The sequence below is a fragment of the Gadus macrocephalus genome, chromosome 16 (genome assembly GCF_031168955.1).
Source record: "Gadus macrocephalus chromosome 16, ASM3116895v1".
NCBI lineage: Eukaryota > Metazoa > Chordata > Actinopteri > Gadiformes > Gadidae > Gadus > Gadus macrocephalus.
This window is the reverse complement of record NC_082397.1, coordinates 2354159-2369604: the sequence shown is the minus strand read 5'-3', so window position 1 is coordinate 2369604 and position 15446 is coordinate 2354159. Positions and strand designations below refer to the sequence as shown.

The 15446-nt window shown below is 47.2% G+C and overlaps 1 protein-coding gene and 1 long non-coding RNA gene across 2 annotated transcripts in view; one reads left to right on the top strand and one right to left on the bottom strand.

Moving 5' to 3' along the window:
• LOC132475106 (uncharacterized) overlaps positions 1-15446 on the bottom strand; it is a 444510-nt gene that overhangs the window by 106670 nt on the left and 322394 nt on the right. The gene's annotated exons all lie outside the window — the stretch shown is intronic.
• The window catches only part of LOC132475127 (uncharacterized), a 53898-nt gene that overhangs the window by 31293 nt on the left and 7159 nt on the right, over positions 1-15446 (top strand). The gene's annotated exons all lie outside the window — the stretch shown is intronic.

Below are 15446 nucleotides of genomic sequence, written 5' to 3'. Positions count from 1 at the left end.
GGAGTCACACCAGGAGTCTACAGAACACAAGTATACTGGATATGAACTCAGTCCACATTTAGTAATGTTACAATAGTACGGACCGACCACTACAGTAGGCCCTATAACTAAACCCTGACCACACTGATCAATCGCAATAGCCTACTTCTAAAACCGATGTGAATATCCCGTCATATAGTAGTAGCCTTATAAATGGTGTAACACAATGTTACTAAGTCCAAAGGTATTTCGAGAAAAATTCGGTTTACCTTCCATGGTGCAGTAAACGTAGGCTACCTGACTAATTCAGATGCGATATCAACCACTTTCGTTTTCACTTCTACTTCCGCTGTGTTGCAGGCTTTCCAGCCTACCAACTGTCAGAACAGTTCAGCCGTTTCTCAATTCCTAGCACGCGTACTACGGACTCGATGACTTGCAAGCACGTACTTGGCAAGTCCGTACTTCAAGCACAGACTTGCGAGCACGCGAGTACGTACCTGCAATTGGAACAGCAGCGGACTCGATGACGTCACCACCTCTGCTCGTCCGTTAACTGTGCTACGGCCTCATTTAGGCATTGAACAATATAAACAAATGATATAAAACAAAATCCCAGCCTCTTTCATTTTCAAATAGTATGTAAATATTCTGAATGAATAAAAATTGAAAAGATATGCGTGTCCTGTCATGTGTATGAGCTATACACACACGACTTTATATATATATATGTATATATTATCTTATATTATTATATGATATATTATATAAATATATATATAAGTTAAGAGTAACTTAAGCTACAGTTGTGCGTCTTCTCCATATTGTCCGCCATCGTACTGCTGCGAGTGCGAAATGCATCCTGGGATTTATAGCGGTTGCAAGCACACACGAGCCACCTCCGTATGAAGGTATTATTGTAGCAAAAGTCTTTAGCATCTGTAACTGCAGAATTTGAATGCGTACACTAAAGTCACAGTAAATTTGAAGTCGTATATATTTATTTTGCATGTGTACTCTAAAGTCACAAATGTGTAACTGTACATTTGTAGTCGTAAAAAAAATATAAATATTTTTTATACCATTGTAAACACAAAATAGGGTCTACGAGTACGCTAATCTGTGTTACAGGTGCACAAATCCTTTTGCTACAATTATTGCAGCGCAGTTGGTGCAAAACACATTCGCACACCCGTGTTTCATAATCTGAGAACATGCCCAAAAGGTGTGCATTCGTAAACCCAAATTTGAACAAATGCATCAGAAGTTGCACATCTGTGAACGCTATGTAAATTCAGCATTTTAATGAGCGAGCACAAAACCATTTTACAACTGCTCGAATCTGCTCCTGCAAGTCTCAGCTGTGGGGTTTTTTGCAGGTTGTTTTGCATCACCCCTAGGTGGTAAATGTGTAGCAAAAGTATTCGTATCCGTAGATGACAGAGCGTCCGTGAGCGGGACAAAATAGTCCCGCCCATAATTTCCTAATCCAATGAAAATCGCCGGCAGGGATGCATTTCTCAAATTACAGTGACGGCTGGTGGTGATTTTGGGTGGGTGGGCTAAAGAATGCATTACATTTATCAATACTTCACAGGGCTCCAGACGCCATGAGGTCACCTTTATATCTCTGTTCATAACTTTCATTTAATGTGAATGATTTTTAAACAAGATTAAGGTGTAGAGAAAGGCATTTCTTTATTTGAAGCACAATTATAAATAAAAAGAAAAATAAGGTGTTTAAAGTGCTTCACTGAGCTGAAATTGAACATTTCGAACTAAACCATTAAGCAAAATAAAACTTTTTTTGTGCTTAAAGTATTACACAATTAAAATGTTGACTGGTCTCCCTTTGCGCAAAATGCGGCTGTAGACGATCACACACTCTTTGGTAGAGACGTCTGTGTCGCCGTCAATCATGAAGGACATGTAGGCCTATGTGGCGTTTCCGACGTCCGCAGCTGTCTTTTGCTTTAAGGTGTCGCCCATTAGGCCTACTGCAATGAATTGTGCACATGCCATCTCATTGCTATAGGCCTACGTCGGGTTGATGTTTAATCCATTTCTCTTCATGAGAATAATTTCGGATTTAAATTGAGAATGGCAACTCCTCTTTGGCAATGTTGTATGCAACATTAAATGAGATCATTTCCGATTCCTTATTGTTACTGCCTGTCGCTGAAATGCAGCTTGGAGAGGGGCCACTATCTCTACACACTTGTCACGTCATGTTGGGTTATTTAGACAGCTTTTTAAATGTTTCGATACGAAACGTAGTTGACCCGCTTACAAATGCACTATTACCGGCCATATTCTGACCGCACTCCTGACAGTAAATCTGTACATCGTTTGGTTGATGTGTCCCCAATCTTTTCACTTCCAATTTTTCCTCCAAAGACATTAAAGAAAACCGATTAGAAAGTAAATAATCCACTTCATTCATTTTCATGCTAACGCCCGCCATACTGCACTTGCGCTACTGTGCTGTGATTAGTCGAAGGACACTGTACTGTAGCTACTGTGCTAGGTCAGCCTTTGGGCTAAACTAATTTAGCCCAAATGGGAAGCATATGAAGGGGGCGTGTCAGGGCACCTGTCAATCAAACGTCAATGGAAGCTTACGCTACTGTGCTTGGGCTGAATACATTTAGCCCATTCACAGGAAAAAAAACGAAGATATATATATCCTGGGTTTTTCTGTCACTTTTTGGTGCTGTTGCTCCTTTAGGTTCTACCAAAATTTAAAACAATATGTTCTAAGTTTTTAATAATATATTTTTTATTTTCACTGTAAGAGGGCTTAGCCCTGTTAGCCCATTTATACCAGCCGTCCCTGACTGGGACCCATCGCGTGCCAGCCATGGAGCTATAAAGATCGCAGCATTCTTAGCGCGGGTACGTTTCTTTCTGGAGAAGTGAAGAGGGCGTCCTACTGAACGGAGGTGGGTATCCTACATTATGGAAAATGAAATGACTTAGTTCAAGGGAATTCTCCCCAAAGTATTGCATTAACATTTCTGAATTTATGTTATGGCGACCATTAAAATACATTCAAGGACATTTGCGGCATGTTAATGAAATACTTTGGGGGGAATTCACTTGAACTAAGTCATTTCATTTAACATAATGTAGGATACCCATCTCCGTTCAGTAGGACGCCCTCTTCACTTCTCCAGAAATAAACGTATCCCGTGCTGAGTATGCTGCGATCTTTATAGCTCCATGGCTGGCACGGGGTGGGTCCCAGTGTAATTTGAGAAATGCATCCCTGCCGGCGATTTTCATTGGATTAGGAAATTATGGGCGGGACTATTTTGTCCCGCTCACAGACGCTCTGTCATCTACGGATACGAATACTTTTGCTACACATTTACCACCTAGGGGTGATGCAAAACAACCTGCAAAAAACCCCACAGCTGAGACTTGCAGGAGCAGATTCGAGCAGTTGTAAAATGGTTTTGTGCTCGCTCATTAAAATGCTGAATTTACATAGCGTTCACAGATGTGAAATTTCTGATGCATTTGTTCAAATTTGGGTTTACGAATGCACACCTTTTGGGCATGTTCTCAGATTATGAAACACGGGTGTGCGAATGTGTTTTGCACCAACTGCGCTGCAATAATTGTAGCAAAAGGATTTGTGCACCTGTAACACAGATTAGCGTACTCGTAGACCCTATTTTGTGTTTACAATGGTATAAAAAATATTTATATATTTTTTACGACTACAAATGTACTGTTACACATTTGTGACTTTAGAGTACACATGCAAAATAAATATATACGACTTCAAATTTACTGTGACTTTAGTGTACGCATTCAAATTCTGCAGTTACAGGTGCTAAAGACTTTTGCTACAATAATACCTTCATACCTCCGATGCATGCTTGGTGAAACCATAGACATCTTATAGATAGACGGAGCATCGAATGCTACCGCCTACTAGCGCTGACGAGACGCGGGGCCGCCATCTTGGAGTGGTCATCCGCTCCACTCAGTGTAATCCGTTTGGCTGGAGCAATGAACTGTCAGCGCATTTTATTAATCATACCTCACTGAATACCACTGATTTTCATGCGGTTTTTTGTCATACGTGTAGCTATGATAAAGGCCACATGGTTTGGCGTGTTTTATTATTCGATACTAATTATACCAATAGTACGGTAATGTTAAATCTTGCTTGTGAAAAGTAATCCCCCCGATTCCTATCATGGATTGTCGGCCGATTTGAGCAGGAATACGCTGAACAACAGCCCGGCATCCTGTTTCTGCTGCTGTTTCTGCTCCCGGTTGACCACTCCAAGATGGCGGCGGTATTTCTCGCGTCCCAGCAGCCAATGCTCCGTCTATGGCCGTTTCTCAATTCGCGTACTTGTGCGTGCTCGTGTGCTCGTGAAACGTCATCAGTCGTTGCCCGAGCACTGTTCCAATTCGAAGCACGCATCAAGCGAGTACTGTCGTAAAACCCGGAAGTGTTCTTGATGCGTGCTCGATCTCGCCGTTTCACCAAGCATGCATCGGAGGTGGCTCGTGGCTGTTTCCCAAAGTGAAGGCTGCAGCCTTGCTAGGACGCGTCCTTGCTAGTCGCGTCCTATGGAGACTAGAGTGCTAGCTCGAGTGCTTCCTAGCGTTTGTAACGTCGGACTTTGGGAACGACTTGGTAGTGTGGAAGCGCTTCCGCTTTTTAATACTGCGTGTCCGCTTGTAAACACATGTGCGCTTATGAATAAAACATGGCAGCAATCAAGCTGATCGATATTTATTTGACTTTTGTCGAATGCGGTCATGTCTCCTTCGCATGGAGCCTCTTTGGGGAAGTCACAAAAGCTTTGTTGTGGTTGATCGAATTGTCTTTATTAAAAGGAAAATCCATTCAATTTTTATAAAACTAAGTGAAATTGTCTGAGAACTTAATTCATGCATCACATTTACAGTACGGTTGATTACTATTATGCAGGGGGGAAAAGACAAAGAAAGAGATGATAAACGTGTATTTATTTGGATATATTATTTAACTGATCTGATTCATTCATTCATATATGCCTACAATCTACCAGTGCTTTGAACACATAAGTATATCATATAAAATACAATTAAATACGTTCATTAAAAATTACAAACATTGCAAATGATCGGTTGTGCATTAATTTTACAACATTGGATAGTGGCACTATCCCTTCCACCGGTAAACAAATGTTTGTGCGCCACCCTAAGGCGCACAAAAGCCTCCGTTTGCTGGGCTGACCCTAAAAAAAACGATTCAACACAAACATAAATAGGTATACATAAATAATTTAATCTTGTGAGAGAGTAAATTGACATTGGTGACAGTGGTGTTTAACACCAGCTACGTCCATGCAAAATATAGCAACGTATCATTAAGTTGCAAAAACGTTTGAAAAGTGGCACAGGTCTTTAGGCTTGATTATTTGCATTAACATGATGAATCTATAAAAAGCAATACGGCACAAAATATTTCTGAAAACTAATATAACTTCACTTCGTTTGAACGTGTACTGTTCTGCCATTTTCAAGAACCCGCCCAGTGAACGCAGAGGATTGTGGGTAGTTTTGGCTCGTCTAGGATGCAGCGATGCATCCTTGAAAAATCTCGGAATTCTCAAAAACAAAGGACGCAAAAATGGCGCGGCTTTCGAGTGTCCTCAACATTGGAACAGTGCTTGTCGGCGTTCTATGACGTAGCGTCCTTAAAAGGGCGGCCGTTGAGCATGCTTCCTTGACATTGGGAAACAGCCCGTGTGTGCTTGCAATCGCTATAAATCCCAGGATGCATTTCGCACTCGCAGCAGTACGATGGCGGACAATATGGAGAAGACGCACAACTGTAGCTTAAGTTACTCTTAACTTATATATATATTTATATAATATAATAATAATAATGATAATATAAGATAATATATAAATATATATAAAGTCGTGTGTGTATAGCTTATACACATGACAGGACACGCATATCTTTTCAATTTTTATTCATTCAGAATATTTACATACTATTTGAAAATGAAAGAGGCTGGGATTTTGTTTTATATCATTTGTTTATATTGTTCAGTAGTATATGCCTAAATGAGGCCGTAGCACAGTTAACGGACGAGCAGAGGTGGTGACGTCATCGAGTCCGCTGCTGTTCCAATCGCAGGTACGTACTCGCGTGCTTGCAAGTATGTGCTTGAAGTACAGACTTGCCAAGTACGTGCTTGCAAGTCATCGAGTCCGTAGTACGCGTGCTAGGAATTGAGAAACGGCCTATGTCTATCATGGACATATTAAAGGATGGACCACAGACCGAAAATGGCCGCCCATTCATTCCTATGGAAACTGCTCAGTGGCGCAGGGCATCATACAGGAGCGATTTGCTTCCGCGTCATGTGGCCAAGACACGTGACCTAGTCTGTGACGTACCGGATGCAGAAATATAGAACTGATACCGTAATGCACCGCTTCTTTGTCTTTGGATCTTTTGAATAAATGGATCAATACATGATGAATCACAATGATCGCAAGCAGAGGACCGTGAGAGTTATTGATCAGCAGATGAACCAGTCCAAAAAACGGAGCACTGAACTAGGCCCTCTCGGATGCCATTTGCTTCACTACGACTCCTTTCAGCTGCACACCCCTCTTCCCCAGCGAGATAACGGCTAATAAAACGCTTGAGGTGGCGTTAAGGAAAGAAAAAAATTACATTTTTTTAGGACATGGCATGAAGGTAATTATGAGCCTTTGATTGATATCCAGACATTTTTTGCGGAGACACAATCCTGTTCCCCACTTGTATTGGAGTGGACGGCGATATCTACTTCTGGGCCACATGAAATGACGGACCCCCGTCCACAGCCAGCTTAAACAGCTGCAATACCAGGCTTGGCCTCTGAGCACTGGTGGATTGCGGAAGTATGCGCCTATCCTGGGGGCCTGATGTCTATGGGTGAAACGGCGAGATCGAGCACGCATCAAGAACACTTCCGGGTTTTACGACAGTACTCGCTTGATGCATGCTTCGAATTGGAACAGTGCTCGGGCAACGACTGATGACGTTTCACGAGTCCACGAGCACACGAGCACACACAAGTACGCGAATTGAGAAACGGCCTTCGTTTCTTCATGGTAAGAACAAACTTTCCACTTTAAACTGCGCCATGAAGTTCACTTCCTCCTTCTTTTTCTATAATGATACTGAAAAATGTCCGTATCATTTTAGAAAAAGAACAGCTGATTTGCAACACAGCATGCGCCAGAGTGGGCCACTATTATACAATTAACATGACTTGATCAGGAGCAGTTTGTATTACTGTTTACACAGGCAGCCTGCATGAATGTAAAACATAGATGAGGCAAACATGGTGTTTCAGTAATTTTTTTAACATTTATTTAAATAAAATACTTCAGATCTGAATTTGACAATGCATCCTTGTTCATATTTCACCTTAGATTAAAAAAACGCACATCATTCTCTTCCACATCAATCATCTCGTTAGATATCAATATATATAAATATCATATGATGATTGAACATCATCATTCAAATTATTCAACAATCAAATCAGTAAAGGCAGCGAGTATTAGTCAATAAGAGGCAGAGTAGCGTGGGTCATGGCGCACCCATATGTAGCCGAGCTAAATTTAATTTGATTTTGTTTTATTTTTTTATCATTGTTCATACCTTTTTTTTATTGTGAACTGTAACCTAAGTAAGTTGGTTTTGTTGGCATGCCATAGGGACGATGTGCAGGCATAGGCATGCCTCTGGCATGCCTATGGCATGCCTATGGCATGCCTTATGCTTCCCTGGGGAGTGGTTTGGCGTTGCACCTGTGTGGTTTGGCGTTGCACCTGTGTGTCTAGCGTCAGTGAGCGCTGATGCACAGAGCTGGTGAGTTGCGTTTGTGTCTCTCTCCCTTTGATTTTTATGTAAACCCTGTAGTGACTACATTATAGGTTTGTGTTCCCCTCTTACTGATCGAGTGGGAGGGAACTGGTTAGGAGTCACGGGGGCTAGGGGGACGCGTTAGAGTGTTGCACGCGAGATCTAGCCATGCACTGTGACTGATTGTTCTGATCTGTTTTATTGGATTAAACAGTTATAATTAAGTTGCCTAAGTCCTCCTTTTCCTCCGGCACTTCACTGGTGACCCCGACGTTCGTTTTTGTTATTTATTTGTTTACAAAAACAAAGAACACTGCGATTCTCAACATGTCCGCCCGAGGAAGACGTTCACGGCGGCAGACATCACCAGTACCGCGGGATGTAGGGGTGCTGGGGGTGCTGCAACACCCCCTGTCCGAGGCCCTGTCTTATCACAGAAAACGATTATTTCTAAAAACTCCGGCCAAAGTGGAGATTTCTGTAAACGCCGGTTATGTGTTGTCATGTCAACGGGGAGAAACAGGATTTTAGGTTCTGAAGCGTCACATTATGCACCAGGAAATGCTTAACGTCATGTGAGCGCCCGCTGTACCGTATTGGTCCGAATATAAACACAAACCCCATTGTAAGACGACCTATATTTGGAAAAAAGATTTGAAGACCAGATCTTGTTTTTATAAATAAATAAATAAATTGTATTCATTGAAATAATATACGAAAATAAAAAGGCATAGAATAAAACACTGCATTGCCACTAAACAGTAGTGCCAATCGGCCGTACTGATGTGTACACCAAAGACTATTCCTGACACTCCTCTGCCCCGCTGTGTTCGCTCTGGCTGTGGTCGCTCCGCACTGTTTCGGCCCGTGGCAAAGCGAGTCATCCTCGCTGCTGTCCAAGGCATTTTGAGACGCAGCATTTATTTAATGCTCATATGACCTAGTGCTGAAAAAAAGTTATATGAAAAAGTGTGAGGGGAGCGGTGGTGCGCTAAACTTGTTCTGTGAGCAGCTGGATGTGAACCATGGTGTGAACACAACGATCGATTTTCGACTGTGCGCGCATGCACTGGTGTAATTGAGCTGCGCTGCTATCTATCTTTTTTATCAATGTAGCGAGTCTAGTGCAGGCTGAGTTTTTTTTTTCCAGCACCCCCTGCTGAGAATACGTTCCCGCGGCTATGGACATCACCGTCTTCTGTCAGGATGACGCAGGCCATGCGCACCCCCACTCTTAAACTGCCGGAGTTCTGGGACTCAACGCCTGCTGCATGGTTCGCTATGGTGGAGGCACATTTCAATAAAAGCGACGTTACCGACGACGACGACCGGTACAACCATGCTGTGGCTATGTTGGGCAGCTGTGTGTGTGGTGGGGTTTCTCTCCGCCCCCCCGACGACAAACAAATATGAGCGCCTCAAGGCCCTGCTCCTGAAGACATTTGAGCTTTCCACCGCAGAGAGGGTGCGCCGCTTATTTGACGTGTCGGACTTGGGTGATGAGAGGCCCTCGGCACGTATGGAGAGGATGCTAAACCTGCTCGGTGCAGAAGACCCCATGATCCTCTTCACGGAGCTGTTTATGCGCACGCTGCCAGCTCAGGTCAGGATGGCGCTGGCTAACACCACCATCGTTGGACCCCGCGCCCTGGCCAGGGAGGCGGACCGGTTCGTCTTGGCCATGCCTCAACGGTCCCCCGACCTGCTTGCTCCCGCGGCTGCCCCGCCACCGGACCGTCGCAGGAGGGCGAAGGACGACGCCGGACCCTCTGGCCAGCAGGGTAACGCTGCGGGCCATTGTTTCTACCACACCAATTTTGGCGCCAAGGCCAAACGTTGCCGCTCGCCCTGCTCCTTTGGACGGACGGGAAACGGCAGGGCCGGCGCTCAGTAGTAGCCCTGAGTGCTGGTGTCACCAACAGGCTGCTCTTCATACAAGACACCGTCTCCGGTCGCAGATTCCTCTGTGACACAGGTGCCCAGTGGAGCATCATTCCGTCAGGGGGATCGGAGGTGATGAAAGGGGAGCACGGCCCGCAGTTGGTGGGTGCGGACGGCACGCCTATCCGTTCCTATGGCACTAGAGCGGTGGACGTGTGCTTCGGAGGGCAACGCTTTACCTGGGATTTTGTCGTTGCAGCTGTTACATTTCCCCTCCTTGGCGCAGATTTTCTGTGTGCCCATAACCTGTTAGTGGACGTGGGGAACAGGCGCCTGGTAAACTCATAGACTTTCGCTTCCTTCAGCCTGTACGCATGGGGAGGCGGTCAACAACGGGTTGTCCAACACGCTCGCTGAAAGTGACCAGTACCTTCGGCTGCTGGCAGAATTCCCTCACCTTACTAGGCCCACCTTCTCCGCGTCCACGGTGAAGCACGGAGTGGAGCACCACATCGAGACCAATGGGCCTCCCCTCCACGCCAGAGCCAGGCGCCTCAACCCGGAGAAGCTGTCCGTCGCCAGGGCAGAGTTTGCGCACATGGAGCAGGTGGGCATCGTTCGACGCTCGAACAGCCCCTGGGCGTCTCCCCTGCACATCGTCCCTAAGCCAGACGGTGGGTGGCGCCCATGTGGGGACTACCGCCGCCTCAACGACGCGTCCAAGCCTGACCGCTACCCGGTCCCTCATATCCAGGACTTTTCAGCGCACCTGGCGGGCAAACGCATCTTCTCCAAGGTAGACCTGGTACGAGGGTACCATCAGGTCCCGGTGCACCCAGAGGACGTCCCTAAGACAGCCGTCGTCACCCCCTTCGGTCTCTTCGAGTTTCTGCGGATGCCCTTCGGCCTGAGGAACGCGGCGCAGACCTTCCAACGCCTCATGCACTCGGTGCTCCAGAACCTGCCCTTCCTCTTCGTCTACTTGGATGACATCCTCATCGCGAGCACCACGGAAGAGGAGCACCTGTCCCACCTCCGGACCCTCTTCACGCGGCTCAGCCAACATGGGCTGATTGTCAATCCGGCAAAGTGTGAGTTCGGACGGGACACCCTTAACTTTCTCGGGCATCAGGTCTCCGCGGAGGGTGTGATCCCCCTCCCCTCGAAGGTGGAAGCTGTTGCAGCCTTCCCACGCCACGCACGGTCAGCGAGCTCAAGGGGTTCATCGGGATGGTGACCTTCTACTACCGTTTCCTCCACCACATGGAGGAAACGGTCACATCCTGCAGCCGCTGTACGAGGCCCAGAAGGGCAAGGCTCTGAAACAACAGAATGACTGGACGGCGGAACGTGTCAAGGCCTTCCACGACACCAAGGCGGCCCTGGCCCGCGCGGCCATGTTGGCCCACCCCTCACCCTCTGCGCCCACTGCTCTCACCATGGACGCGTCAGACTTTGCCGTGGGCGCAGTGTATGAGCAGTGGGTTGGGGATGCCTGGCAGCCACTCGCATTCTTCAGCCGCCAGCTGTCTCCCAGAGAGAGTAAGTACAGCACCTTCGACAGGGAGCTCCTCGGGCTGTGGCTCGCGGTCAGACACTTCCGTTTTTTATTGGAAGGCAGTGAGTTTACTGCCTACGTGGACCACAAGCCGCTCACACACGCCATGTCCAAGACAGCGGAGCCGTGGTCCGACCGCCAGCAGCGCCAACTCTCCTACATCTACGAGTTCACCACAGACATCCAGCACGTGGCTGGGAAGTCCAACGTGGTCGCGGATTGTCTCCAGGGCGGTGGTCGGTGCAGTCCAGCTGAACCTGGACTACTCCCGCATGGCTGTGGATCAGGCCGCCGACCCCTCCGTCCAAGCTCTGAGGTCGTCGGACACGGGGCTGCGTCTGGAGGAGGTGCTCTTCAGTGATGCAGGGGCCAAGCTCCTGTACGACGTTTCCACGGGTCAGCCAAGGCCTGTAGTCCCCGCCAACTGGAGACACCCCGTCTTCGAGGCGGTACACAGCTTGTCTCACCCAGGTCGGAAACCGTCCTCGCGGCTGGTGTCAGAGAAGTTTGTCTGGCACGGACTCAAGAGAGATGTGAGGGCCTGGGTCGACACTTGCACTGCCTGTCAACGCGCCAAGGTGCATCGCCATGTCAAGGCCCCCCTGGAACACTTCTCGGTGCCCGAGCGGAGGTTCGACCATGTCAACGTGGACCTGGTGGGACCCCTGCCCCCCTCGCTTCACTTACCTCTTCACCATGGTGTACAGGACGACGCGCTGGCCGGAGGCAGTCCCGCTCTCCTCAACGACAGCCCCCGACCTGGCCCGGGCGTTCATCGCGGTGTGGGTCTCCCGCTACGGCACTCCTGCTGACCTCTCCTCTGACCGTGGCCCGCAGTTTACTTCGGGCTGTGGGCGGCAGTGGCGGAGAATCTGGGGGTCAAGCTACACCGCACTACCGCCTACCACCCGCAGGGTAACGGACTTGTTGAGCGCTTTCATCGCTCCATGAAGGCCGCCCTTCGAGCCAGCCTCACGGACAGCAACTGGCTCGACAAACTGCCGTGGGTCATGCTGGGGCTCAGGACAGCGCCCAAGGAGGACCTCGGGTCGTCGTCGGCCGAGCTGGTGTTCGGACAGCCGCTGCGGGACCCTGGTGACTTCATCCCCAAGTCGACGGAGCCCTGGTCCGCCTCCGCTCAGCGCGCCTCCCTGCTGGACGGCGCCAAGACCTTCGCCCCGGTCCCAACCACGCAGCATGGCGTCCCTGCTTCGCGGGTGCCCCCGGAGCTGCAGTCTGCGGGTTATGTTTTCATTCGCCACGACGGCCACAGAGCTCCGCTACGACCTCCGTATGACGGACCCTTCCGTGTCATCGAGGCAGGAGCCAAGAGCTTCATGGTTGACATGGGGGGTAAGCCTGAGTGTGTGTCGGTTGATCGCCTCAAACCGGCTCACTTGGACCTTGAACTGCCCCCGGATTTGGCTCTGCCACCGCGCAGGGGCCGTCCTTTTGAGTATTGAGGTGAACACTGGGGGGGCTGGTGTAGTGAATACATTATAGGTTTGTGTTCTCCTCTTACTGATCGAGTGGGAGGGAACTGGTTAGGAGTCACGGGGGCTAGGGGGACGCGTTAGAGTGTTGCACGCGAGATCTAGCCATGCACTGTGACTGATTGTTCTGATCTGTTTTATTGGATTAAACAGTTATAATTAAGTTGCCTACGCCCTCCTTTTCCTCCGGCACTACAACCCCTTGTTTGTCGCCCTTGAACGGTTGTGGTGGTTCACACTGCTTTGCGACGTGCTTTTAGGCACGCGGGAGAAACTCCCTGGTGCGTTGACAATTTTTCAGTCATTGAATTGTTGGAAGGGTGGACTTCTTAACTTTTTAACTCGTGAACTAGCTTGAGCCGGTGGTGGCTTACTACGGGGTTTCCCGGCCACGTGAGATTCGGCATTGGAGGAGGATCGCTGCATTTCCCGCGTTGATATTTCAAATGCAGTTGTGTGATACGGGCTGTGTCCCAATTCCTAGGACGCATCCTTCGAAGGCTGCATTCGAAGGATGCGTCGACGCCGATTGCGTCACAGCGACGCGCCAAGTGCTGTCCCAATTCAAAGGCCGTGGCTGTTTCCCATTGTCAAGGAAGCATGCTCAACGGCCGCCCTTTTAAGGACGCTACGTCATAGAACGCCAACAAGCACTGTTCCAATGTTGAGGACACTCGAAAGCCGCGCCATTTTTGCGTCCTTTGTTTTTGAGAATTCCGAGATTTTTCAAGGATGCATGGCTGCTTCCTAGACGAGCCAAAACTACCCACAATCCTCTGCGTTCACTGGGCGGGTTCTTGAAAATGGCAGAGCAGTACACTTTCAAATGAAGTGAAGTTATATTAGTTTTCAGAAATGTTTTGTGCCGTATTGCTTTTTATAGGCCGTTTCTCAATTCCTAGCACGCGTACTACGGACTCGATGACTTGCAAGCACGTACTTGGCAAGTCTGTACTTCAAGCACATACTTGCGAGCACGCGAGTACGTACCTGCGATTGGAACAGCAGCGGACTCGATGACGTCACCACCTCTGCTCGTCCGTTAACTGTGCTACGGCCTCATTTAGGCATATACTACTGAACAATATAAACAAATGATATAAAACAAAATCCCAGCCTCTTTCATTTTCAAATAGTATGTAAATATTCTGAATGAATAAAAATTGAAAAGATATGCGTGTCCTGTCATGTGTATAAGCTATACACACACGACTTTATATATATTTATATATTATCTTATATTATTATTATTATTATTTTATATAAATATATATATAAGTTAAGAGTAACTTAAGCTACAGTTGTGCGTCTTCTCCATATTGTCCGCCATCGTACTGCTGCGAGTGCGAAATGCATCCTGGGATTTATAGCGATTGCAAGCACACACGAGCCACCTCCGATGCATACTTGGTGAAACGGCGAGATCGAGCACGCATCAAGAACACTTCCGGGTTTTACGACAGTACTCGCTTGATGCGTGCTTCGAATTGGAACAGTGCTCGGGCAACGACTGATGACGTTTCACGAGTCCACGAGCACACGAGCACGCACAAGTACGCGAATTGAGAAACGGCCATAGATTCATCATGTTAATGCAAATAATCAAGCCTAAAGACCTGTGCCACTTTTCAAACGTTTTTGCAACTTAATGATACGTTGCTATATTTTGCATGGACGGAGCTGGTGTTAAACACCACTGTCACCAATGTAAATTTACTCGCTCACAAGATTACATTATTTATGTATACCTATTTATGTTTGTGTTGTGTTGAATAGTTTTTTTTAGGGTCAGCCCAGCAAACGGAGGCTTTTGTGCGCCTTAGGGTGGCGCACAAACATTTGTTTACCGGTGGAAGGGATAGTGCCACTATCCAATGTTGTAAAATTAATGCACAACCGATCATTTGCAATGTTTGTAATTTTGAATGAACGTATATAATTGTATTTTATATGATATACTTATGTGTTCAAGGCACTGGTAGATTGTAGGCTTATATGAATGAATGAATCAGATCAGTTAAATAATATATCCAAATAAATACACGTTTATCATCTCGTTATGTCTTTTTCCCCCTGCATAATAGTAATCAACCGTACTGTAAATGTGATGCATGAATTAAGTTCTCAGACAATTTCACTTAGTTTTATAAAAATGTAATGGATTTTCCTTTGAATAAAGACGATTCGATCAACCGCAACAAAGCTTTTGTGACTTCCCCAAAGTGGCTCCATGCGAAGGAGACATGACCGCATTCATAACAGACAAAAGTCAAATAAATATCGATCAGCTTGATTGCTGCCATGTTTTATTCATAAGCGCACATGTGTTTACAAGCGGACACGCAGTATTAAAAAGCGGAAGCGCTTCCACACTACCAAGTCGTTCCAAAGTCTGAACGTTACAAACGCTAGGAAGCACTCGAGCTAGCACTCTAGTCTCATCTCCATAGGACGCGACTAGCAAGGACGCGTCCTAGCAAGGCTGCAGCCTTCACTTTGGGAAACAGCCCGTTTCTCAATTTGCGTACTTGTGCGTGCTCGTGTGCTCGTGGACTCGTGAAACGTCATCAGTCGTTGCCCGAGCACTGTTCCAATTCGAAGCACGCATCAAGCGAGTACTGTCGTAAAACCCGGAAGTGTTCTTGATGCG